Source organism: Rhinolophus ferrumequinum, chromosome 3, assembly GCF_004115265.2.
Source record: "Rhinolophus ferrumequinum isolate MPI-CBG mRhiFer1 chromosome 3, mRhiFer1_v1.p, whole genome shotgun sequence".
Classification (NCBI taxonomy): Eukaryota; Metazoa; Chordata; class Mammalia; order Chiroptera; family Rhinolophidae; genus Rhinolophus; species Rhinolophus ferrumequinum.
Window position 1 is genome coordinate 7916742 of NC_046286.1, and position 26661 is coordinate 7943402.

The window sequence follows — 26661 nt, forward strand, 5'->3', positions numbered from 1 at the left end:
AGGCCACGGTTGAGGCCTCCTTGAGAGGAGGGCTCAGAGGACCTGGCTGGAGTTTGGTCAGGTGGAGAACTGGTCAGCTTTCATCTTCAGTTCATTGTGCTGTTTGGGCAGGGAAATAATCATAGTGTAAGCTTTCTAGACCTTTACATTTCTGCCTAACCTAGGAGCTAGGTGGGCAGGGCTGGGATAGCTGGCAGTTTGTATCTGTTAAAAGTTTAGAATTTGTTGAATACTTTAGGTCTTTAAAAGGAAAAAATATTGGTAAGGTTGGTTTTTATCCGTCTTTTAGCAGTCTCTCTGCCATGTTGAATGTATTCTGCTTTTCTTACTCTGCATATCTACAATTACAGGTATGAAGAAAAGCTTCTTCACTGATGAGAATTTAACTTCATAGTAAAGAGGAAAGTAGCAGTGAGACAAATGTCCATGAGATTGTATGAGTGTCTCCACGCAGAGTTAGCTCCCCCTTGTAATTCAGTAAAGTTTGGTTTTGGGGGACGGCCATGCACCTTTGAGTAAGGTGGCTCACATCCTGAAAGAACTCTCAGGTCCCTAACTGAATACAGAGTTTAAAAAATTAGCAATGAAGACAGTTCAGCCATGGTCTTTGCATTTCTTTGAACTTGTTGTAGTTTTATTTTCTATGGTTACTTATTGTCTTTCTGGTGATCTGTGTCCATTTACTCTATACACAGCTTTGCCATTTTTGCTTTTAAAAATATAAAGATGATATTTTCAAGTGTGTAAAGAAAATACTGTTTCCTTCTTTTCTCTTTATTTTGAACCCCCATACTCCTGATTTCCCCAACATCATTGGAACGGAATGAGCAGTAGCATCCTGCTTGCCGAAGCAAAATCTGATGTTCTTTTTGAAGTTCAAAAGAAAAAAGAGCATTGAACTTTAAAGATATATTTGTGGATTTTGTTCCTGTATGAAGATAGAGGATAGAAATACATTATTGCAGCTGAGGCATGAGCTGTGTAAGAACATGGAGGTTATTTTGGCCGAAGCCACTGTCATTTTAAATACCCTTTAAGAGATTTTTTCCAAGATTCCTTTTCAAGAATAAACCTATGTGGTGAAAAAGTGAGTGTGTTATATAACTTGTTTACACAAAATTGAATGAAATGAGTAAAAACGTGTTTAAAGTCTTGTTTAGAGAGTAGGTACTAGGTTAGGAGCTGTGGATGCTAAAGTTAACTCTGATAACAGTTTACCTCTGAGGAAGTCTTCTGCCAAATGGTGAGCACACCCGCAATAACTACCATCGCTTAAACAGTTTTCCTATTTTTTTTTAAATAAAAGATTCCTGGGCTGTATGAGGTCAGAGGAAGGGAAGGAAATGAGTATATGGAAAGTGAGAGTTACTAAAAAACCATTGAAATATTAATTGCCGGTAAATTACATACCAAATAATAGTGTGTATAGATACTGTCAGAAAGAGAAATGTCTGTGTCAGCCGTTTGCGTGTATGCAGAATAGTGTCCAGCCTGGATGAGTTTGCTATCCCAAAGGCTTGCAGCTCAGCTAAAATTTGTCTTTACGAAATGCGAGGGTGTTATTTTTATTTTTATTTTTTGACAACCCTCATCTTGAACCCTGGTTTGGCTTGGCTGAAATTTAAGACCATTTGGAGTCTTTCCCACAAATGTGTAATATGTTTCTTTCTTAGCCTTAAAGGGCATTTGACCTGAAGACCCTTATCATCCAGGTTTTGTAATGCCATGATCACTAGGACTTTTAAAGGAAGTTTTCTGGGGAAGCACTAAGAAATGATTGATTAGTGTAATGATTTGAGGTACAATAGATTTAAAACGCTCTTCTGGATTCTCTTTATTTGAGGTTATTATTTCATCTTAAACAAAAGAAAACAGGCAGGATTTACTTTTACCATGCTATATTGTTTTCCATTCCTGTGTCTGCTGTTTTTCTGTCTTCCCCAGCAAACCCCCTTTCATGTGTGTTTTCCTTCCTCAAATCACAAGTCTGTACATTTGTTTGGAAATTTGGGTATCTCTCTCAAGAATAAGACTATTCTGTGAGCAAAAGCCAGAAACACCTGTAGTGATTGGTAAGGATTCTCCTCATCTGAGGCGATGTATAATTCTTCCCAGTCGGGTATTATTTTTATACCGTGTTTCCCCGAAAATAAGACCTCGCCAGACAATCAGCTCTAATGCGTCTTTTGGAGCAAAAATTAATATAAGATCTGGAATTATATTATATTATGCCCAGTCTTATAATAAAATAAGACCGGGTCTTATATCAATTTTTGCTCCAAAAGATGCATTAGAGCTGATTTTCCGGCTTGGTCTTATTTTGGGGGAAACATGGTATTATCGCTAAAGAAAGGATTTGCTTAACTGATATACAGTTTATTTGAAGTTATAGAAAGAATGTCTAAACTATTGAAAACGATGCCATTTAAACACTCTTGAACATAAGTTATCATCAATTGATCTTGCCACAGATCTTTCCAATTTTTAAAGCTAATTGAGGATCTTTTTTTTTTTTGGTCTAGTTTTGGCTTTTCTATCCCTTTGATAATATTCTACCTGTCATACTGTCCTTTTCTTGCATTAATGTTTTTATATTGTTTGTATGACTTTACTAAGAGAATCTGTAAATGTCTATAATAGAAAGCAACAAAATTTCATGACATGGTACTTATGGTGAAGAAGCATTTATTGGTTGCAACACTGTTTTCTAATGCAGTTTTTCAAACTGTGGATGTTGATTCATTAGTAGGTAGAGAAATCAATTTAATGGGTCATGATCAACATTTTAAAAAATTTGAGTAGAATAGAAAATAATCAGAATGCATTGCAAATATTAAGGGTAAGTATTGTTTTGTGAAACCTTTGAGTTACTTATATAAATGAAAGGAATGTGTAAAAAGATGTGATATAAATACATATTACTATGGGATGTGGTTTAAAAAGATTGAAAACCACTGAATTACAGAAATTCATTGGGAAGTCATGAGTTATTTGGGATCTCGTTTTCTTTGCAAAGTAGGGCATATTTTCTTTTGGTCTTTAGGCAAGGGGTTAACCAACTGATTTCTTGTGAGCTCTGTTCTAAGCTTTTCACTTGTTTGGATTACATGATTTTCTGTGTGAAAGCATGACCTAAACATGCTTGCTAACTGCGATGTTAAAATACACATGGAAAGTCAAGCATAGCGTCTGAAAGGTAGTCCTCCCTCTTACAAAGGTACAAAGGTAGAAATGTCTTGCCTGTGGTATTGCTTCCTATTTGTGTGCCAACTCATTTTCTGACTTTGTGAGTTTTAGATACTAACTGGTCTTTGATATTTAGGAACATTTAGTACCTAATTCACAGTGGCCTCCTCCTGTAGTACCATATGGGAAGCCCAGCTCTCATTAAAACAGTGCTTTTCACAGAATGGTTTTGCTAAATAAAAGTATGGATGACAGAAACACCAAATAGGATGATTACAAGTGGGGAAGACAGACATTTTTAAGGAGCTGACTGAAGTAGCTTCTTCAGCAATGTGGCATTATCCCCAGCACTTAGAAGTGCTTGCTGGGGGGGACAGAGCAGTGTGGTGACGAGGAAGGCGTCATCATCTATAGAGCACTTGATCCTTTACAAGGGGGTGGCTGAAGGTATGTCCCAAAGGATGGGAAGTTCTTGGAGTGGGGCTGATGACAGATGCTATTCAGCAGAGAAACTTAACGTGCTCAGTGTAAAGAGAACCAGTTGGTCCTATGGACTGCAGACATCGGTATGTATTTAATTTTTAATAAATTTCAGTAATTTGTTTAAAAAACTAACACTAACGTGTCTATTTAAACTATGACAAAGGTATGTCATTGAGAAATCAAAGTAAGCAATTTCTTTTAAACTGTAGACATGATTTGAACAGGTTGTTCCATGTAAGACTATCTTTTAATAAACTTGCTGTTCCCTGATTAACATAAAAAGGATTTTAAGGGAGAGATGATTATTCACAGTGCAAAAAGCTTCTTTTTTTCACCTTTTACAGAATAGTTTCTTTAAAAAGGAATACTTTCAATATTATGTTGATTTACAGAAAGGGGACAAGACTAGAACTAAAGTGTAAGGGGGTCTCTTGTCAGTTGAAGATTAATTAAAAATGCAGCTAAAGCATCTATTATAAGTTAATGGTGGAGTTATTTAATCTGAAAATTAGTTTCAATGTAACTTTTTAAATATATATATTTCTTAGTGGGAAGATAGTTAAGTTTATCTTTGTTTCATGATTACCTGTGTGTTATACCTCATTATTGGTGAAGAAATACTGCCATAAATAAAGAAAATGATACATGTCAAATAGGAAACATTCTAATATAAATCTATGGCTAATCTGTTTCAGGCACCTTTATTCAAATGAATAATCTTGGATGCTGGGTTCTGATATTTAACTTTGGAGAAAATATTGTTATAATTAATATATTTCTGTTACTAGCCTTTGTCAGCTGGGAGAAAACTATTCTGTATAGTAATTTCACTTTCATTTTTATTATTTCATGATATTGTCGTATAGTTGTTTCAATTTCAAAATGGACTTCGGGAGGCTATAAGGGATTGAAATCGCCAGTATTAATGCAGGAGTTCAGTATCCCCATTGCTGCATACTTTGTATCCAATCTGAAAATTATCAAGCTTGTTTATTGCTGTCAAATTTTCTACCTAAATCCATAATGTTAATTGAATAATAGAGTTCCATAATTTATGCTTTTAGCATGCCATTAAGTGTGGGATTCTCCCCCCCCCTTTTAAAATAACATAAGGACATTAATTAAATAACTGATCGAGAAGACTACAAAGTATCCTGTAATTAGATTACACATAATTTATGTGTACATAGTTGCACGGAATAAAGCTGAAAGAAGGTACATGAAAATTTTAATTTTGGTAGTCTCAGAGTGGGAGTATTTTGGGGGGATTTTAATTAAATTTGATTTTGTTTGCTTACATGTTCAGACTTTTAGTATGAATGTAATTGTAAAAATTATAAAAATTTAAAAAGTAAAGTGCATTGTGCTTATGTCTGAGAGACTTCAGAAATTACTAGTTCTTTTCTGGAATGAACAAAATAGCGTTGGCTGTAGTTTGCTGCATAGGGATGTTGACATGTAAGGTAAGTAATACAGCAATGCCGTGTACAGGGTGGAATGATAGATAAACCAAAGTGCAAACATTGCTCTTCGAGGTGACTTGCGTTTCATGGTGATTCCTAGAACAGAGTAACAAATTCCCATTTCATAGCAAGTAAATTAAAACATTTTCTTATGAACCCACAGCTCTTACTGCTTGAATTTACACTCTAATCTCTTTTCTATTTTTATTTCCTGTTAGAAGTTAAGAGTAGAAGTGACCTTATTCCAATAACTTTTGAAAGGGAAGAATTGTAGGTTACAGCTGAATTTTGAGGTTCTGCCTTAAGAGGAACAGACTGAATCTGAAAATTTTAAGTACTTCTTGTTATTATGCAGGTTTCCTTTTAGAAATTGTGGGAACTCTGTACCCATCAGGAAAACAGTATAAAAATACCCGCTCCAATTAGTTATTTTATAGCGTGGTCAGCTTGTGCAGGATATCAGTATGCTTGTCTTACCTTGATGTTTCAAATCGCCTTTTCCCAAAAGAAAGGCAACTCACTGTTGCTCTTAAAATGAATCATTTGAATGGGGGTAGTTCTGTCTTTGTAATTCTGTTGACTTGATTACTGATTTCTTTAAAGCTGAAAGTCCAAGAAAGATTTCTTAAGTATAACGCACATTGGTTATGTAGTTATTAAAAAAGAGACAGTTCATCTTATGGAATTCTTTCAACTATTATGTATTCATTGCAAGTTACCTGTCTGCTGTGGGTTAAGCCAACCCAGAATTAACAAATACTAACATTTTGTCCTGTTTTCCCGCCCTTTGTAACATGTTTTAAAAGGGAACTAAAATCTCATAGTTTTTCTTTTACCCCGCTCATCCTCTTTCCACCTCAGAGACAACCACTATCTTTCTTATCCTTGTATTTATACTTTTTATCATGAATGGGTATTTATATAAACAATATACGATTCTGTTTTAAAAATTTGTGAGTGGTATGTTGCACTAGTCATTCTACAACTTGCATTATTTTTTAATAATGCTTTTAGAAACCAATCACATTGACACATGTTGCTCTAGTTCATTTTAACTGTTAATTAATGTCCTGATTTGCCTGGGACAGTCTCAGTTTATGTTTTTTTGTATCAGTGAAATTAATAGCATCCTTTTGTACTCCTTAGTGTGTCCCAGTTTGGTCGATGAACTATTATTGGTCACCCTCATTACAGTGCTATGCCCCAATTTATCTAGTCCTTTGTTGATGGACACAGACGTTCTTTTCAACTACTGTTTTTATACCACAATTGCAATTCATGTTTCTCCCCCTCTCTTTTTAAATTAACACTCAGTTTGAATATGTGAAGACTGTTTTTGTATTAGAAACTCTCTTCTTTGTGGAGTCGCTTACTTGTTCTCAAATGAAAGCAAGACAAGGGCAGCAGGTCCTTAACTGATTAGCAGAGCTGCACTGTGGCAGCCTTTCTGACCTCTAAGTCTGTAGCAATTTGCTGTCTTACTAATAAGCATTTTAAATTGTGTGGCTAATTGTTATGCTAGTTAAGATAAATGAAGCAGTGTGTTGAAGACGATGTTGTTATGGAAATTATGTCAAAAATAATTGTTGCATTTCTAATGGGAAACAAAATGCTCAGTGTTGTAAGTAGCAGAAAGATAGCTTCTTTCTGGCGTTAAATAGAAAAATTGTGACCATGTGTCAGTATTTTAGGTGAAATGGACGAAATTTAATAGTCATTGGGTCTTTTAAGATAGTCTGACTTTGTCATTTGGCTTTCTTTTGCCCACATGTTGGTTTAAAGCTGTGATTTCTGTAATGGTGCATGGGATTATCAATTGAGGCATAGAGAGAAAAAGTTAGAATTTCTACTTACATTTATTTTTTTATCCTTTATATATTGTTAATTTTTATAATGTACGTAATTTTGTTGCCATAACAAATTACCACAAACGTGGTGGCTTATACACCAGATGTTTATTCTCTCACAGTTCTCGAGGCCGGAAGTCTGAAATCAAGGTGTCAGCTAGTAGGGCTGGTTTCTTCTGGGGGCTCTGAGAGAGAAGCCCTTCCATGCCTCTCCTTGGCGTTCCTTGGCTTGGAGACACGTTCCTCCAGTCTCTGCCTTGATCTTCACATGGCTTTCTCGCCTCTCTTTCCTAAGGACTAGTGGCACTGGATTTAGGACCCACCCTTATGTAGAATGATTTTATCTCGAAATCCTCAATTACATTTGCAAAGGACCTTTTACCAAAGAAGATTACATTCACCTGTTTCAGGTGGACTTTTTTTGGGGGGGGGAAGGGAGCGTGAGGATGGGTTGCTGCATTCAATCCACTGTGGGAATATATGATTATTTTTGAAAATAAATAGAAATGTAAGAGGTACGTGCTCAAATTTTATACTAATGTGTCTCTAGCAAAGAAGCTTGGAGACTCCCTAGTTCTGAGGTATGCTTGGGTTCGATGTGGTTGGCGCTTTTGCACGTAATAAGGTAACAAACCCTTTATGACATGAAAAGTGATATGTGTTGATATTTCCTATGTTCCATGTTCTCAGCAGACTAATGCGACTAAATTGGAACAATCACACTTAGGTTTATGGGTTTCCTTTTAGTCTTGGCAGGAATATGGATGGATACCTGTCAGATAAACTCAGGAAAGCACCATGAGACTTTTTATGTGCTTTTGTGGTCTTGATTTCACCAGGATATAGAAACTTAAGAGTTAATTCTGGATCTGGCTGTTTCCTTTGTGCTTGAATTTAGAGGGTTATGCTAAGGTTGCTTTTTGACATTTTTCCTGGTAGCCTCCTTGCACTTAATTCTTAGTCCACAGTAAAAATTGTGGGTAAAAATGATAGGGCATTACTTTCAGGACATTAATGTATAACTAAAGTGTGATCCTTAACATACAGAATTTTATGCCAGTTAAAAGCCCAACTGCTCAGATGGTTCTTAGTGTGTAAAAAAGAACTGACTATATGTTAACAATCGTAACTCTTACCAAAGGTTTGTTTTAAATTTCTTAATTTACATTTAGACTAAATATTGGGTATAGAAAAGAAAAAAATACCTTAACCTATGACTTCTGGTTTGGAGAAAAATAACAAGGGTACATAATCTTAAAAGTGGAATGCCAAAAAATGGATACTTAAAATAGGAAGTGGAACAAGAATTATGTTTGTGAAATAAAGATGGAGGAAGAACACGGACAGTTATATCTATGTTTTTAAAAAGGTGATGAAATCCTGAGATGAAATAATTGCAATGATTACTAAGATTTTTGCAGTACTTTTATATTACAAAGCCATTTTGCACGATATTACCTCATTTGATCCTTACAACTTGGGTGATTTTGTATCTCCATGTTGCAGAGAAGGAAACTGTGGCTTAAATGGGTTAAATAATGTTCCCAAGATTAAATAAATTTTAAGGCAAAGAACAGCTTGACCTTAGTTGTTTGGACTCCAATTCTAAGTTTTTCCCACTGCTTGATATTATTAGGAGTGAAGGGAGTAGGTTTAGACCCATCTGAACTGTGCTGGGAAAACCGTGTGAGGGAGCAGCGGTAGCATTGTTTTGCATTTGTGTGTAGGTGAGAGGTGGACACTTTTCCGGTTCTCTTCTGTGAATTCAGTTGCGGTTTGTCTTTAGATATCCAGGGAAAATCAGGGAAGCAGTGCTCGGTGCTTCAGTGCACAGCTAATTTGGGAAAGGTTTGCATATGTGGTGGGGGGAGCGTTTCTGTCTCATGCATTTTCTATTTTGGTGGTGAGATCTTCATTTCTTAACATTCTCTTGTTCATATAACTTTTAGCTCATTAACCTTGCTCTCTGCACTGCATACTGAAGTACCATTTCTAATTTAGTCTCCTATGTTTAGCTTCTCAGAAGACTTAAAAAAGTGGAGGCGTAATTTAATTGCAGGGCTGTTTACACATTGTCAGTGTGAAGGTAAAGATGAGTTTCATATTTAGACAGTGCAATCTGCAGGTTTCATTTGTTAAACCTTCTCGTTGGTATTCCCACGCTCTCATACATGTGTGCATAATAGTGTTGAAAAAAATTCTTTCGTTCTGTTGTATCCATATTTAGCAATTTGGTTGAGTTATGCGAGAGCACCGAATCCTAACTGCTAGACCACCAGGGAGCGTCTGGTTGAGTTATGGAAAAGCCTATCCTGTCTGCCTTGTGTATTTGCTCATTTGGAAACCTTGTATAGTTTATAGAGACACTAGTGATTTGTTCCCCAGCTTCCCTGTGGATTTTGTACCATATTACAATCTAATTCCACCTCCCTGTCCCACACTCCTGCACCGTTAATTTGTACATTTCGATGCAGTTTGTTTCATCGGGTGTTTTTGTAATCCAAACTGAATGTAACGAGCTATGTGCTTTAGGGACCTGGCTTTGCCATGCCAATTAGAACAAAGCAGTTACTGAGAAAGAGTATGTTTTAAATAAAACATGGCACCTCTGAGTGGGACTGACACTCATTTGGGAGTAAAAGAGATGGTTTTAACTATTTGACTCACAAAGAAGAGCCATTACTAAAGATCAGCAGTTTTTCCGGGAAAGAAAGGTAAAGATTTACCTCCATAAAATACAGTTTTGTAAATTTCCTCATGGATTACATACATTTAGAAGTTTGTCATTTCATACCCACTTTTTTCTTTGTGATTGAGACATATGTTAGCAAAATTCTCTAAACTTCTGAGTATTTAACCAGTGGCTAGTGTTTCTGAATTTTGAAATTCATGTTTAGGACCGTGAGGGTATATAAAATCATAGCTATGTTAGTCTCTTTATTTTCTAATACACAAAGCCAAGTTTCCAATGTAATAGAGAAACCCCAAAAGATACTTGAAAATTATGAGGAAGAACACAAGATTTTGCCGTAGTGTGTGGATGTTATTTTCAGATGATAATAGAATTTTGAGCCATCAGTGACTTAAGACTATTTATAATTTTAGCAGCAGTTTCATCAGACATTTGAAGGACAGATGTCGTTGACTAGAGCTTCACAGGCTGGCAGTTTACTGCTTCGCTCCACAGGGAGACCCCTCATAAGTTGGCACCAGTATTGTTTTTGTGTCTACACTAAAAATAATCGAGTCCTGTTTTTAGCTGAATATCAAATAAACTCTAGAATCCAATATTGGTACAAAGAAAGCATGAAGTTGTTTGTTTTCTGTTTTCTGTATTCCATACGACTTAACATTAGACATTTCAACATTTATTAACCTTTGCAAGCAAGAGCAAACAAGAGGAATATATTCATATGGAACAATTCAGTTAAAAAGTATGGAGGTATGCCCTGTTGAAAAAAAATTGTGTCTGGAAAAACGAGTCTACTAGAGGAAACTAGTTTAATTGGACTAAATTAAACTAAACTTACTCATTTTTAACACTGTCCTGTGAAAGTCTTGTAAGCCCTACTTATGGTTTGAAGAGGCAGTCATTATGACAGTATTATTAAATGCCCCATAATCCATTTTTGAAGATTAATGCTCATGTTGATAGTATTTTAAGTTTGAACAATTTTCTGAGGTAAGATAACAGGCTAAAATCTGTTGCTACCTTCTTCTTAACACTGTTCTAACTTGTAGCTGAACTCACAGGCCAGGGCAGATAACTGAAATATTCAGCATCTTCAGAAATCACTGCATTTGCCAGCTTTGCATACAGTGATGATGGTGTTATGTTTGACTCATGTGGTCTCAGAGCCAGTAGCTGTTCATCTCCATGCTTGGAGCACAAATTAACATCAGGAAGAGTCTCTCAAAAATTCTTTTAACACAGGTCCTGGACTTCTAATGACAACGAAAGCTAGATTGTTCATTTCTTCTGTGCCCATTCAGTTACTCAGCGTACATCATATGTGTTTTGTAACATGTTTTTAGGAAGTTTAGAAGTGTTCAATCCCATTAATCATGTGATATTAGGAGATGGGAACCATAGAATATTTGATTGGAAGGAATATTAAAGCCTTTCCTGTTCAAAACTCTGGTGCTTATTCCAACGTCTACTGAATTAATGAGTTTCAAAGTAAACTGAGGTGGTGGGGTAAAGTGGCTTATATTTTCATCTTTTATGTATACCTTTCAGCCTCAGTTTCCTTTCTCCTTCTAATGTAACTATGCTATATTAGTAATCTTGAAGATGGGACTAGGAAGAAATCTAGAACATAATGGCAACAACACTTTTGTGAATACTTCTAAGGGATTTTATGCAGTTTTCTGTTTACTATCTGTTAGCTCATTTGCTGATTGTTTTGCACAGTTACTTAAATTTATTCACTGTTCAGTAGCGTTAGTAGAGTTGACAACTTAAAATATATTTATTACAATTTTTTTAATCTTAACATTTTTCTTAAATATGAGGCTTGCATTAAAATCTCATAGAATATGAGATTTTATCCCATATAGCAATTATAGAATCACTAAAATGTCCTAAAAATGTTTTCTAAATCATTACTGCCTAAGAGAAATCCCCCTGAACTTGACAAAAGTGTTTATTAAAGCTTTTTTGTTTCCATCCGAAGATGAAGTATTTCATGTCCCCAGATATATACTCTCTGGGAATGGATTTTTTTTTTATGATGTCCTTCTATCAGATAGTCTTGTTTTATAACCTATCACAAACCAGACAAAATTCTCCCCTCAAGATTCTTAAAAGGTCCTGCAGGAGAAGGAGCCTAAGAAAGAGAAGAGAAAATACTCTGTATGCTTCCCGCAGGCCAAAATCAGTCTTCATCGGAAGGAAAGTCAAAAGCAATACATTCTTTGTCTTTTGGGATGGCTGAGTGTCACATAAACATGGTGCCATCCATAGCTTGTGTAGCAATTTAAGAACCTCAGTAATGGCAGTGCTAGGTACTTAATATTTTGTCTTCTGAGTGGTTGGTGGAAACTACATGTTATGTAGAAAAATAGCAAGTAAAGCAAATAATTTTGGACAATGAGAAATTTTACACTGATACCTTATTGACTATCTTATTTTAGTTAGCAGTGGTATTCACTTATTTTTGGACATGCCAAATGGTTTAATCTTAAGAAAACAAAAATGAATGTCTTGCCTAAAATACTTTTTATATAGTTGCCATATAGCATATCTGATTTTGTCTTAAGCAGACTTTTTTCTTTTTTGGTGTTAATATTCTGAGCCTATGAAAAGCACAGCTCTTGCTTAAGTTCTTGTCAGACACCTGGACACTTGAGACGTTCCTGGTTATCAGTCCTTGTTAAAATTCTGCGGGTGATTCTAGTTGCATCATAAATCAAAATTCAGAGAACGAGCTGCACCCTAATATCAGAGTGATGTTTTTGATATCTCACAGGGCTGGTGTGCTTTGTCTGTTTAGTGGCTCTATTGAAAGGCTGTCTGGGACCTCTGTGTGAGTTTTAGATGGAAATAAATGCATGGTATTTAGAGCAGAAATTCAGAGTGCGGGCATGGAGGGGGTTGTAATGGCACACAACAAGCTTGTTTTTTTTTTCCAAACTGCAACCAAGGGAACCTTTTCAAAGTATATTGGAAAGGTCAGGTTTCATGTATTTCCTACTTGAGCTCTGTGTGACTGAATGGGGGCTATTTCGCTTCTGATTTATAAGATATTTACTATGACTCAGTATTTTGTGAACACCTAACATTGTTAGTAGTACTTTCGTCTTTTGTGTGGCCCCGCCCTTAGAATAGAAAACAAAGACCCAGTCTACAGTTACAGAAGCCTTTCCTTATAGACCTTTGCTGCACGACACAAAAGAGCACTGACCTTAGAGGAAAAGTAATTTTTTTGGTTTTTTCAAAAACGAAAGTAGGGTTTTTCCCTCCCTTTGTGTACATGATAAAGTATCAAGATAGCCTTGTCTCAATAGTTTAAAATTGTGACTTATTCCTTTTATCTTATTGTTCCTGATCATGGTTAAGGGAGAGGGAAACACTAATTTTTCTTAACTAAAATATAAGTTTAGCTAAATTCTCATCTATTCAATTTACAGGTGCTTTAATTCCTTACAGCACAATCAAGAAATTTTTTTTTTACTGTTTTGGGAACTAGTTTTAAAAAAATTTGCTACAACATGGATGAACTTTGAGGACAGTATGCTAAGTGAAATAAGCCAGTCACAAAAAGACAGATACTGTATTGTTCCGCTGATAGGAGGTACTCAGAGAGGTCAAATTTATAGAGACAGGAAGTATTATAGAATGGTGATTGCCAGGGGCTGGAGGAGGTGATGGTTGCACAGTGGTGCGAGTGCACGTAATGCCACTGAACTCACTCACAAATGACTGAGATGGTGAATTTGATGTTATGTGTATTCTACTGCAATTAAAAATAATGACTAAAAGAAATGTTTAATCTTGGCGTTTGTTTGCAGTGTTGTTCTCAACATTTGCCAAGAACCAGTCTTTGTTCAAATTTCTTTTAAAAATTCATTGTTAATAAGAGGTTAAGTGTAAGTACTCCTTTTGTGCAACCAATAAACTAGTCATCTTCAGTAGAGGAGAATAAAACTAAAAATATTTGCAGAAATAAATAAAAATCAGCACTGAAAATAATTTTTCCTCCTTTGATTATCTGTGTAAATGATGCCATGATGAATGTTGTATATATAATTATCAAAGAAAGTGTAGTGGCTTTGACTTTAGGCGAGCTACTGAACCTGGAATATCAATTAACTCATTTGTTAAATGGGGCCATTATACTTCCCTCACTAGGAATCAAATGAGATGATGTATATGAAGTCTGTTTGAGAAGTCTTTATTTTGTCAAAGTATTACAAGCACATAGTTTAGTCAAAATATTACATGTAACAAAATGCTCTACGCCTCCCTACTCCCTCCAGTTTTTCCCAGTAGCAGCTACTTCGAGTTTTTTCTGCTGTTTCTTCTAAAGTTATACTCTCCATATTTATGATTAATATACATATATATTGCTACTTTTTGATTTATCACTTTCAGACATGTTTTACTTTTTATGATATATAAAATGGTTGCTTTTTTATACCATCCTATCCCATTCCCTCTACACCAAATATTTATAGTCCAATTTTTCATTAAATAATTCTTCAGTACTTCAGTACATTATTATGGGTATATAATTATTAGTACCTATTGGGCATTTTAGTATACTATGGTATGTCCTTTTTTTTTTTTGGTTCTTTTTTCCTTTCCTGGGTATTTTCCAGAGATATTTCTGTTATTTCTATTTTAATTTTGTTGTATTTAGAAAATATATTTTGTATGTTTTCAGTTCTTTTATACTTATTGAGACTTGTTTTATGGCTCAAAATATCATCTGTCTTGGTAAATATTTTGTGTGCACTTGAAAGAATGTGCATTCTGCTATTGTTGGGTGGTATGTTCTATCAATGTCAATTAGGTCAAGTCGATTGACAATATTCTGTGTACTGTCTTTGCTGTGTACTGTGTCTTTACTGATGTTTTGCCTACTTGGTCTATTAGTTATTGAGAGAGGGATATCAAAATATTTGAATATAAATATGGATTTTTTTTCCCTTATAGTTCCATCATATTTTGCTTCATGTGTTTTGAAGCCCTGTTACTAGGTGCATAAATGTTTATGATTTTTACATGCTCCTTGTGAATTGATTCCTTTGTCATTATGAAATGACTATCTTTATCCTAGGTAGTATTAATTTGTTCTGAAATCTGCTTTGAGATTAATTTAGCCATTCCAGCTTGTTTTTAGATTAGTGTTAGCATAGTATGTCTTTTTCCATTCTTTGCTTTTTAACTTAGTTGTGTCTTTATATTTAAAATGCACTTCTTATAGAAAGCATATAGTTGAATCTTGCTTTTTTATCAACTCCAACAGTCTGTACCTTTTATTTGGGTTATTTATACTATTTATATATAATGTGATTATTGGTACGATTAGGTTTAAATCTATCATATTTGAATCTATCTATTAAATACCAATTTGGTATTTGTTTCCTACTTATCCCATCTGTTCTTCTCTCCTTTTCCTGTTCTCTTTTGGATTAATGAACATTTTTCATGATTCCATTATATTTTCTTTGTTGATATATTTTTTTACTTTTTTCCCTCTCTTTTGTTTCTCTGTTTCATTTTAGATACGTTCACTAATTTTTTTAATTTCTCCTATCCTGCTAATCCCATCCAGTAGTATATTTTTCATCTCAGACATTACGGTTTTCGTCTCTAGAAGTTCAGTTTGGGTCTTTTATATCTTTCATGTCTTCTGTCTGAACTCCTTGAACATACAAGTTACAGTTATTTCATTTGTTTGTTAGTTTACTTATTTACTTATTGATTGATTATTATCCTATATGTTTTAACGTCCTTTTCTGTCAGTTCTTGGTCAGTTTTGATTGATTTTTTTCCCTCCTTTTGAGTCATAGTTTTCCTGCTTCTTTACATCTTCCATTAGTTAGTGATTTGATGTCAGATATTGTATTTTATGGGTGTTGGATATTGTTGTGTTACTGTAAACCTTCGTGTGCTTTATTCTGGGGTGCCATTATGTTACTTGGAAACAGTCTGGTCATTTTCTTTTGTTTTGAAATTTTAAGGTCAGTTTATTAAGTTCAATGATGAAAGCTATCAGAAGAATATTCTCCTGAAAATTGTTTTTTTCTTAGAAAAAATAAAAGAAAATCAACACCCACTCAGCATAGGCACAGATGCTGTGGCAGTCAAGCCTCTCTGCAGATGGGGACAGTCCATTAGTCAGTCAAGTTACTCTCTGGCTCAGCAGGATTGTGGTCTGGATCATCCTCATCATCCTCTAGCTCCAAGCTGCCCATTTCCTGGAACAAAGACTCATCTGCCTCCTCGTTGTTTCCAGCGTCCTCCAAGAAATGGCTGTCAGATATGTCAAGATTATGATCTGTTTCAAATAGCTGTTTCCCACTTAATTTGTTTTTTCCTTCCTGTTCTTCTTTCATTCATTTCTTTTCAATTTCCAAGAGTTCTGCATCAAATTTGGCCTCCCAACTTAAGAAATTTTTCAGTCATAATAGGAGTGCCGTGAAATAATTGCTTTTCGGCTTCTTCTGCTTCTTTTCTTCTTCTCTTCCAGTTTTTATTTGATCTATTTCATTTAGTTTTTCTTGCACAGCTGTCACTAAAGATCACCATTCCAAGGTTTTCCTCTGCCTGTAATGCTAATAATTTTTAAATGCTGGAGACGTTATTATCTTGTAGATTATCTTGGGAGAATATTTTGTAAAGAGGGGCTTCATCTGGCCATTTTTCACTGTATGTAAACTTGAGGGTGATCTGGACAGTTTCGTCATTTTTTCCAGCCTCACATGTCACAGTAATGGGGAAGCTGTGCGTACTTTCTGCTAATACTGTGGGGAGTGGGGCTACGTGGACTCCAGAGCCTCCAGCTCGTTGCGCTGCTCCTCCCCAGAATCTGTCATGGTGGCCCTCGCTGCTGCCCACGGATCGCCCAGACCTGGTCTTTTGTGGTCTTGATTTTAAGATTTATTAGGGAGCCCTGGAGCAGTTCTTCATCTACAGCTAATTATTCCACATAATTGAAGCCAGGCTCTTTTCTGTACTCAACTCTGTGTCCGAGGGATTATGAGGTTTTCAACTTTGGTGGGAACAGGCACTTTTCCTCATCTTGTGTGAGTAACGAAGTCAGGAATGCCACGGGGCAGTTTGGTTTTCTGAAATGAGTACATTTTCTTTCATAGGATCCCGAAAAACTCAAGAGTTGTGCAGGCTGCCACAGGCTTCTTTGAAGGACCTCTAGGAAGGGAAATTCCAGATCATCAGGTCTGCCCATATCCACAGTTACCTCCTCCCCACTCCGTCCCTCTTACCCTCTGGTGCCCATCTCCACGGCCCTAAATGACACGACCCTAAAACAGAATCCTTCACTTGGATGCTGGTGTCTCAATGAAATTTATAGGCCCGCTTAAAAATGTGTGCAAAACTATGAGCGCACAAACCTTTTTCTGAGAAGAATCCACAGTTTTCATCAAGTGTTCCGAGGTCGGTGACCCCAAAAGGATAAGCACTCCTCTCCAAAGTCACTAATGATAGTAGTGTTCCTTAAATCTCATACTCATTACTCAGTTATTTGTTTTCTCTCTCTACCTCACTTGATAGCAAACATTACTCAAATCTGAAATCCGAAAACCCCTCTTTTCTAGAATCTATATCCCTGGGGTCATCCAGCAAATGGTGGTCACTATTTCTGTGACCTCTATCATCTTTTCTTCTTCCCCTCAAAACCTGAGAACTATTCTGTGCTCTCTGCATTCACTTCCCACAGTCGGTGGTTCTCAAAATGTGGTCCCCAGACCAGCAGCAGCAGTTTCACCCGGGAATTTGTTAGACATGTAAATCACTCCAGTCTCACTCCAGATGCTCACAAAGTTAAACGCACAGAAGCAGAGAGTAGCATGGTGGTTGCTGGGCTGGGGCGTTGGGGGAGATGGGAGATACTGGTCAGAGGGTACAAACTTCCAGTAATAAGAGGAAATTTTGGGAAGCTAATGTACAGCATGGTGTTTATAGTTAATACTTCGTTATACTTGAAATTTGCTGAGAGAGTAGATCTTACATGTTCTCATCACACACAAAAAATGGTACTATGTGAGGTGATGTGTTAATTATGTTTGTGGTAATCATTACACCTTGTACGTGTATGTCAAATCATCATGTTGTATACTTTAAATATGTACACTTTTTGTCAGTTATACCTTAACAAAGCTGGAAAAAGAAAACAAATATAATGGAAATAGAATTGTGAGCTATTTTCTACCTAAGGAATGCAGTAGAATTCTACTTTTAGTTGTTGTCAGGGAAATGTGAACTATTCTAGGAAACTTGTTTTTGCTTTCATATGTTAGCTGCATTACAGACCTAGACTAAAATTATGAGGAAAGGCAGCACAACTCTGGTAAATACTCCTAGTGGAATAATTTATTCATATGCCTTTGGAGAAAACTCAGATATGCGATATAAGTGACATGTGACATATAGGATGTCAATAGTCGATGATTTGCTTTACTATATTTAGTCCAAAAATCTTTTACTTAAATCAAATAGACCAGGTCAGTGTGATGGAAAGCAAAATTAAATTTTGATTTTTTTTTTTCCTGGAGGAAAGAATTTATGACTATGAACAGAAAAGTAGCCAAAATACTGTTTTGATGTGCCTTTATTATTTATGTTTATTTAGAGGTAGGAATTTTTCAATATAAAAATAAGGTTTTTGAAAAATTGCTTTAGGTCTATTCTTAATCATGTAAATGAGGTTATTTTTCTAATGCTATCATCTTTCTAATTAATCCTGGAAGCTAAATGTTTGATCCACGATACCGAGCACTTGATTTTTATTTAGAAGAAAATTGAACTGATACAGGTCTAACAATAAAGTTTGGGATGAATATACATCAGCTCTTCTTCTACACTCAAGACTTTTAAGAAGCCTTGCCTGTCTTTTCAAGATCCCCAGATGCCCAAATATATCTTATGTTTATATTGCTTATATTTTACAAAGGTAAGTTTCCATAAAAGTAGGTATGAATTGTGGTAAAATAAGTCTCCTAAGTTTGCTTCATGTATTTCTAAGCTTTAAGATGATTGGCCCCCGTTAATTGTATCTGCAGAGTTACATCTGAGTCTTAGCTTAATGTGTAAAAATGGTTAAAGGGCTAAAGGAACCAACATCCTGCCATAGGTTTTAGCACCAGTCATCTTCATTTAGTACCCATTCGTAGGCTTAACTTAAGGTATTTCTTGCTGAAGAACTAAAGAGCTAATCCACGGGGCGTAGCAGTGGAATGGTGAGTACTGGAGTGTGGTCTTCTTGGCCCCATTTCACGTTCAGAATTCTCTTCAATGCAGGGCTTTGCTTTTGTGCTCAAGTTTTAACCAACAGGATGCAACATAGCCTAATACAATGTAGTGGGCCATAAATCACGCTTCAGTCAAGCTCCGTGACATCCATGTGCAGCAACAGAAAATGTTTCAATGTTATCTGTGCAGTTTCTCCACAGTAGTGATTTTTCCCTGCAAATGCATTTAGCCTGACTTCATCAAGATAGAAATGTTGGCATTCGAATCATATGGATGGCTTCAAAAATGGGAATTTTGTCCTGCTATTGTTATGGGCACAATGTTGAAAACAGATTTTTACTTAAAAAAATCCTACAGTTTTAAAGAGTTAACATAGCCATCTATTTTCTGTTGGCTGTGGTGCTATTTCATTTATGTTGTTTCACCGTTCAAAGGATGTCAGTTTGAATAATATGAATACACATATGAATAGAAATGGTAATGACTTCACACAAGTTGTCAAATATATAAATATAAATAGTTCAACATAAAAGAATTTGATATGAACTCCATTGGACCTCACTAAAAGACCTTCTTCTTGTGATCTTTTTTTATACAAACGACCACTTTCTAGAGCTGCTTCCTGGTTATATCAGTACTTGAACATCTTTCTGTTAACTTGGCATAACTTTTATCTCCCAGGCTCAGAATTAAATTGAGACCAAATAGAGGCCAGTTCTTCAGGCTTCCAATTTAGACTGTTTCCTTCTAAGGAGCACTTACAACCTAGGCCTCTGAAACCTGAAAGTGTTACATGGAAATAAATTGCATTTGTTCAAAAGATAATTTTCTTGACTGTCTGCTGTTTATTGCCTTACATTAAGCATTGTAGGGCAGAGTGCGCATAGCATCCTTGTGCCAAAGACCGTCAAGTCTAGTTGGGGCGATCAGGCACAAACATTGAAGTAGCAGTATAGTGGGCTCTTGAAATTTGAGGGAGATGTGTTCTGGAACCTTCAAGATACCAGCGTAGCATAGCTTTTACTTAGTTTTGTTAGCTGTAACGTGGGGGATAATACTCTACCCTCAAAATTGTTGTGAAAATTACTTGAGATCCTGTGTTAAATGTAAACTGTAAAACCGCACTGAGCTGATCTGTTTGGTCTCACTGATCAGCCAAGTAACTTCCTAGCAAAATAATTTATTACATGTAGTGAAGCCTGAAACCCCACGTGTTAAATCCTTGAATGCCAAGTGTTGGGTGTGACACGTTTCAGGTTCCTGTTCTCAGCACACTTTCGTATGTACCGTCCACTCTCAGGACGGAGGTGGTGGGCAGTGCCATCAGGGCCGTTTGCCTGAGCGTGGCGTCTTCCTCTCTCGTGGCACTGCTCACTCCTCCTGAGTCACGTCCTCCTCAGCACGTACACTCACTGCTGATGCTGAAACAACCATCTCAGAGCCTTGTAGCTACCTTCCCTTTATTTAGAAGTTTAGGAAAGGCTGCCATAGTCACTTGTTTGTTGATTTATTCTAGCTACAGAAATTACTCATCAAAATTTTTACTGATCTCCATGTTGAGTGATAGTCACCTGTCCTGAGAGCTCCCCCACTCCCCACCCCGGTTTAAAATTAAGATGGCTGGTTCTTAGGTTTCCCTCCTGCTTCACTAACAGTACCAAAAGCCTCTCTTGTAAAGGTCTCTAGTGCTTCTGAATGCGGAAGCCTTCCCTCCCGAGTTCTTTCTTTTCTTTAGATTTTCTGCTCTTTTTTCTCTCTGAACCTAGCTAGAACTTAACTTTGTTCTGTTGATCTAGGTGTTAAACCTTTCTATCCAAGATCTCTCTATTGGATACAGAACTCTATCTACCATACTGCAACAGGGCTAGTTAAAATAATGTAACGCATATAAGGTGGATATATAGCTGCATGTTTTTCTGTCCTGTTCTCAGGATCTCAATTATGAGGTCTGTTATCTTACTAATCCTACTTTTCTCAAAGAAGTGTCAGCTCTTTTTGGCTTGGACCAGTGTTTTATATATTAAAAACCATATCTTATTTTTTTCTTGTAATTCTGTTTTTGTACCATTTTCATATTTTCCCCAGTGTTTTTTCTTTAACCTTCTCCTCCTGCAAAATGAAATAAATTCTTGAGTCCAAATCTTTCCTCAGACCTTAGAGTCTCTTACCACCTTGTCAAAGATCAGGTAACATAATATAGTAGAAGAAATGTGGACTTGATAGTCCTGCCCTGAGCCCTAGCTCTTGCAGATGGATTTACCCTGGTTCCATGTCACTTGACACATGCTGAGCTACTGGACCAGAGGGGTGACTGGGTCACGAGATAGCCAGCCCTTAACCTGTGATCTGTGTGGCTCATTGGAGACCACTTCTAAGTATGAACTTCTAAGGGAGGCAAAGGGAAATTGAAACTGCTGATGGGCAGGCAGGTATACTTGGGTTGGAATATCTTTGCGCGTGTGCAGGCTGCAGCAGAGGAAGCGCCGCAGGCAGGAGAGAAGAGCGCAGAAGTATGCATAGTCTCATGATTGCAGAGCCCCCTAGAGAGCCGGCCAGCCAGCTTTCATTCCTGACAGTGACCCCGTTCCTGCTGTGGATCCCTGTGATCTGTGTCCTTGTGAGAACCCTGTCTCCCTCTACTTGAGGCAGGTAAAGTGGATTCCTCTGTCTCATGCTTGGCGGAGTCTGGGCCAAAATACACACGTTCAGTGAACGCCAGCAGGTCCACCATTCGTTGAAGAATTCTCTCTCATCATTTCTAAGTAAGCTGACCATTTTCTCTTTCTAACTTGTATTGTTTTCAAGACTCCTTGGCTTAGTAGTTAAGGACTTAAGTTCAGAAGTCAGACATATTATTTACTTGGGTACTTGGGCAAGTCGTACTAAGTTGTAGTCTGTGCCTTAGTTTTTTTATCTGGAAAATGAGAATAGAGATAGGACTTAGCTTGCTGTGAAGATTTAATAAAGTATTGTGTGTAAAGCGAACAGTACCTGGCACGTAGTAAGTGCTCAGTAAATGTTAGCTTGTTGTGAACAAACTTAGGATATGAAAATCTTTTAAACTGTCTGTGGTGAAAGACCAGTTCTTCCCCCCACCCGCAGCCTATCACAATCCAGTATTTTTATAAAATACAATAAAAATGAATTAATAGATTAAAAAATAACCAACAAGAAAGATATAAAATATAAGTCTTATTTTTATTATATGCAATAGACAAAGTTACTCTGTGAAGTTATGAAATTTTCTGACTTCTTACCATTGATATCTTTCCTTACCTCGTTACAGACCGTTCACACTTGGCAGAGTGGCACTGGTCCACGCACCGTGCTTTGAGCAGCACTGTGTGAGCGTGCACGGACGTTCTCATAGGAGACAGAACATACGTGCACTGATGTGGGGAACAGAACAGAACCATGTTTATAACATTTAGTAGTTAGCAGTTCAGATTCATTTATTGACCGGACAGCGTGTGACCTGAAGCCTCTGGAATGCCTTCCTTCATGATTGCTATCCCACCCTTCCCACGTAATGGAGTTGTTATTTTCCTCTGAGCTGCGCAGTTCTCCCGCAGTTGCTCTCCAGTTGAGAAATAAGAAATCTGTACTTCTTGAAGTCCAGATATGCATGCGTTGTCTTGGACAAATCAGCTCTGCTAAGTGGATGAGAGTAGGATGCTGACTGCTGCCTTGTGGGCTAAGGTGCAGCTGTCCCTGGTACTGTGGTAGAATAACTTACGGGTCCCCTAAAGGACAGCCTCAAACCAGACTGTATGTTTGTGGACAGATGGGGAACGGTAGACAGAGGAGCTTGGCATTTATGTTTTCCTCTGTGCACAGGCAGTGACAGACCATGCATCTGTGGTACAGAATTGCAAACAGCACGTTTTACAAATAGCAACTGTGGTTGACAACCGAAAGTCTGCAAAATGCTAAATGCAGCTAGGGTTGGTATTCTCTTCCAAGTATTTTAGCAGGGACCCAGCATTATCAGATTTTATCTTCAGAGAAAGTATAACTGTCAGAAGGACATATTAAGTGGCAGGCATTGTGCTAAGAGCTGATTTGTGCTAAGATGCTGATTTGTGCTAAGGTGTTTTATAAACATCTAACTTAATTTTCACCACAGACTTACCCCTTTATTAAACAAGCAAACAAAATTGAGAGAGATTAAGCAACTTGTCTAAAGCCTTGTAGTTTTAAGTGGCTGAACCTGATTTTGAAATGAGGTTTGCCAGACTCCTGAGTGGGTTTTCTTTGTTTTTCACCTTAAAAAAAAAAAAAATCACATAACTTTTTTCTGGAACCATTTGAGAGTAAGTTCCCAACCTGATGCTCCATCCCTTCCAAATATTTTAATGTTTATTTTCTAAAAACAATAACATCTGCATACGTAACTGAAGTACAATGATCAAAATCAGGAAGTTAACACTGATACATTGCTATTATCTAATCCTAGACTGCATTCAAGTATGCCAGTTGTTCCAATGGTGTCTTTTATAGCATATATTCCCATAATGTCTCTTCATTTCCTTCTGAAATCAGTCTTCCGTCTTTTGTGAATTTCTTGACACTTTTTGAGTTAACAAGGCAGTTATTTTGTGGAATGTGTTTGATTTTTATGTTATTTCCTTATAAGCCAAATTACATACTTCTGGAGAAATAGCACATGAGTGATTTCTTCTCACTGTACCCTGTCACATGTCGTTCAGTTTCAGTTTGACCCGGTCCTAATGGCGACCCTTGGACTGCTTCATTGAGGAGTTGTCTGCTGGACAACTTTACTTACTGTAAAGTTACTCTCGTCGCCTTTGTAATTAATAAATACTTTGTGGGAAAGTATTTATAACTATGTAAATATTCCATGGCAGTATTTATTATTTACCAAATTTGTGTCTGTATGGATTCATGGTTTCCTATTTTATTTAACGGGTTATAATCTGTTACGACCGTTATGTGTTTTGATGACCAAATTGTCTCAGATTTGCCAGTGAGAGCCCCTTGAGGTTGATTTCTGTCTTCTCTAACATTTTCTGTCCCTTGCAAGAAAAAATCCTTGAGCATTTTCTTGCATTCTGATGCAAGATGATGTTCCACGCTTATCTTATGTTTTCCCTGCCCCGGCCCTGGAATCAGTCATTTCTCCAAGGACCCTTGGTTCTTTTTAGTGGAAAACAGTAAGTATTCAGAAGCCAAGATCTGGTGATTAGCGTGCTTACTGCCCTTGGGACGTTTTTGTTTCCAGACCCTCTTGGTGGATCCTTACACATGAACCTTTATATTTATTTGTACCTTTCAGTATATTGAAAAATCGTGAATTCCTATTAAGTCCAATTCTAAACTAACAGCACAGGATTTATTCTAGTTTTCTTTCTTATTTTGTAATGCCCTTCTCTTACCGTGAGAAACTTGGTTCCCATGGTCCTTAGACAGTTACTAACCGATCAGTCCCATCTGTTTGTTACCAATCTCCCATCTCGGTCGCTGCCTCCTCCTCTGCATGGATGCCCTGCTTTTCCCTCTTGGGCTCCGACTCCCCGTTCTGGACACTCCCCCGTGTTCCCGCTCGCATGTAGGATGCCACTGTGGGGGATCTGCTAATGGCCGACACCTCAACTTGGGCTCTCAAGTGAATTTTCATAATGACCGTATTATCTCAGTCCTCCTATTTTGGTATTTTTGCTGCTATATACAAATGACAACATTAAGAGTTTTCTAAAATGATGATCCTGCTGGTAGGAGAGCACCGACTGAAATAATCTAAGTGAAAAAAGATAAATAAATAAAATAAAATAATCTAAGTGGGAGGAATTCAACATTAGAGCTGAAAAGTAACATTTCCTTGATCAGCCTGGGTCAGTAATTTGTATTCTGCAGATTGTTTCAGAGCTAGAATTGTTCCTTTGACAAGAAATTGAGGCTTAATAGGCTGTTTCTAGGAGTCTCTTTAGGGATTAAAAAGAGAAGTTTTTACTGTGATGCAGAGGATGTAGAATGAGGTGGGTTCTTGAGTGGGCAAGAGAAGAGGGCTCAGAATGGATGGAGAAAAAGAATCTTCTCTGAAGGGACTAATTGGGCTAGGCCTACCCATTGGCAAGATAAGCTGTTATGCATTCAGCAAGCCAGGCAGGATGGAGACATGGGTTGGGGCAACTAGATGTGGAGACTTGTCCTTGGAAGGGTGAAAGAGCAGACAGTCTGAGGATAAATAGGAGGCGGGAAGCGGGGCATTAACATGGCGGTGGGGTGACAGTTATAGTTGTTCTGTGCTGTTCCACAGAGAAAAGCGGGAGCATGGCCAGCAGATACTGAGACAGGTTTGACATCCTTTAGCCGTGAGCACTGGGACAGGACGTGAGCGAGGTGGTGGTGCTCCGTGGGCGCTGTTCTAGAGGACGCTCCCTCCGGGGCAACACACTTGCTCGCCTTTTCTCATCAGACCAAACTGATGCGAAAATTTATTCTAGTCCTAGAGTGTGTCCAGTAATTTGAGGTATCATGAAATCCTACCCCTAAAATTCTTAAAGATGTAATTCAGTGCAATAATATGGAGGGGAAATTGGTCTAGTAGTTACTGAAATTAGCTCTGATTGAGTCATAATTTTTCTTGTCCCGCCCCTACCTGAATTCAGTAATTTGGGAGTTACTTACTCCTTCAATATCTGAGGGAAAGTGTTTCTTTGATGGGAATTTTGCTTCATAAATTTTTGCTCAGTGTTTATCTTTAGGAAACAATCAAATCCCTCTTGTGGTTATTCAGTTGATATAGCATCATTAAAGTGAGAGAAGTGAGAATGTAAAGTCATTTTCAGAAGGAAAAATCATAGGTCAGAGATAAAAGATGTTATCAGATTATCCATGCCAGAAAATGTGAGCAGTTGGTGCATTGGGGTAAAAGGTATATAGCAGTGTCTTGTACTACTCTTGCAGTTTTTCAGAGTTTGAAATTAAGTAAAAATTAAAAGCCCCCCAAATTTTTGCATGCTATGCTACAGTTCCAGCCAGTTTCTTCTGCTGTATTGAGAGGCCAGAGGCACCCATCTGAGGAACTGAGTATTGACAGAATTTGATTCTGTGGCGAGAAGTACCCAGTACCCCGGCATGGAGGACCAGGCCCCAGTAGGTCCAAGGTTTTGACTCATATCGGTCAGGATAGTTGGAATGGAACCTCCAGGGATGGAAAAGACCAAATACGCCTTGGTCTAGAACTCTCATTCATTGCTTCTCAGTCTTTCTGTGATGATCGGCATTGACAGTTTGGGTTGGTGATGTGGTTTGTGATTTCGATAAAGGTGTTTTATTCACAAAGCTCTGAATGATGCCATCCAGTCTGCATCTGGAAGATCTTTTAGCCTCATTTGAGTGTAATTTCAGTCTCTACTCTCTCACCATCAAATACTTTATATAGAGCAGAGTCCTTTTATGGGCCTTGTTATTATTGAACCCATAACCTAGTCCTTAGGTTATGTGACTTTTTTTCTTAAGCCATCTAGTGTCCCAGCCCTTAATTATTGCAGTTAATTCACAGCTCTTGGTTTGTACACACTCATACACGTTTTATAAGTAAGAGATGTTGTTCTGTGTATCCCTGTGAGGAAATGATTCCTGGGTTGGCCAAGTGTCTCACTAACTGAGATTAAACTTTTGCTTTTGATACTTGTTGATTTAACTACCCTCTGAGTAACACGATGAACACATTCTAAATTTGTTGCTGATGGCTGGATGAAGTTTTCTGGTATACTTC

At 37.2% G+C, this 26661-nt stretch overlaps 1 protein-coding gene and 1 pseudogene across 3 annotated transcripts in view; one reads left to right on the top strand and one right to left on the bottom strand.

Moving 5' to 3' along the window:
• The window catches only part of ZFAND3 (zinc finger AN1-type containing 3), a 314249-nt gene that overhangs the window by 116522 nt on the left and 171066 nt on the right, over positions 1-26661 (top strand). The gene's annotated exons all lie outside the window — the stretch shown is intronic.
• Positions 15824-16525, bottom strand: LOC117018709 (RWD domain-containing protein 1-like; annotated as a pseudogene).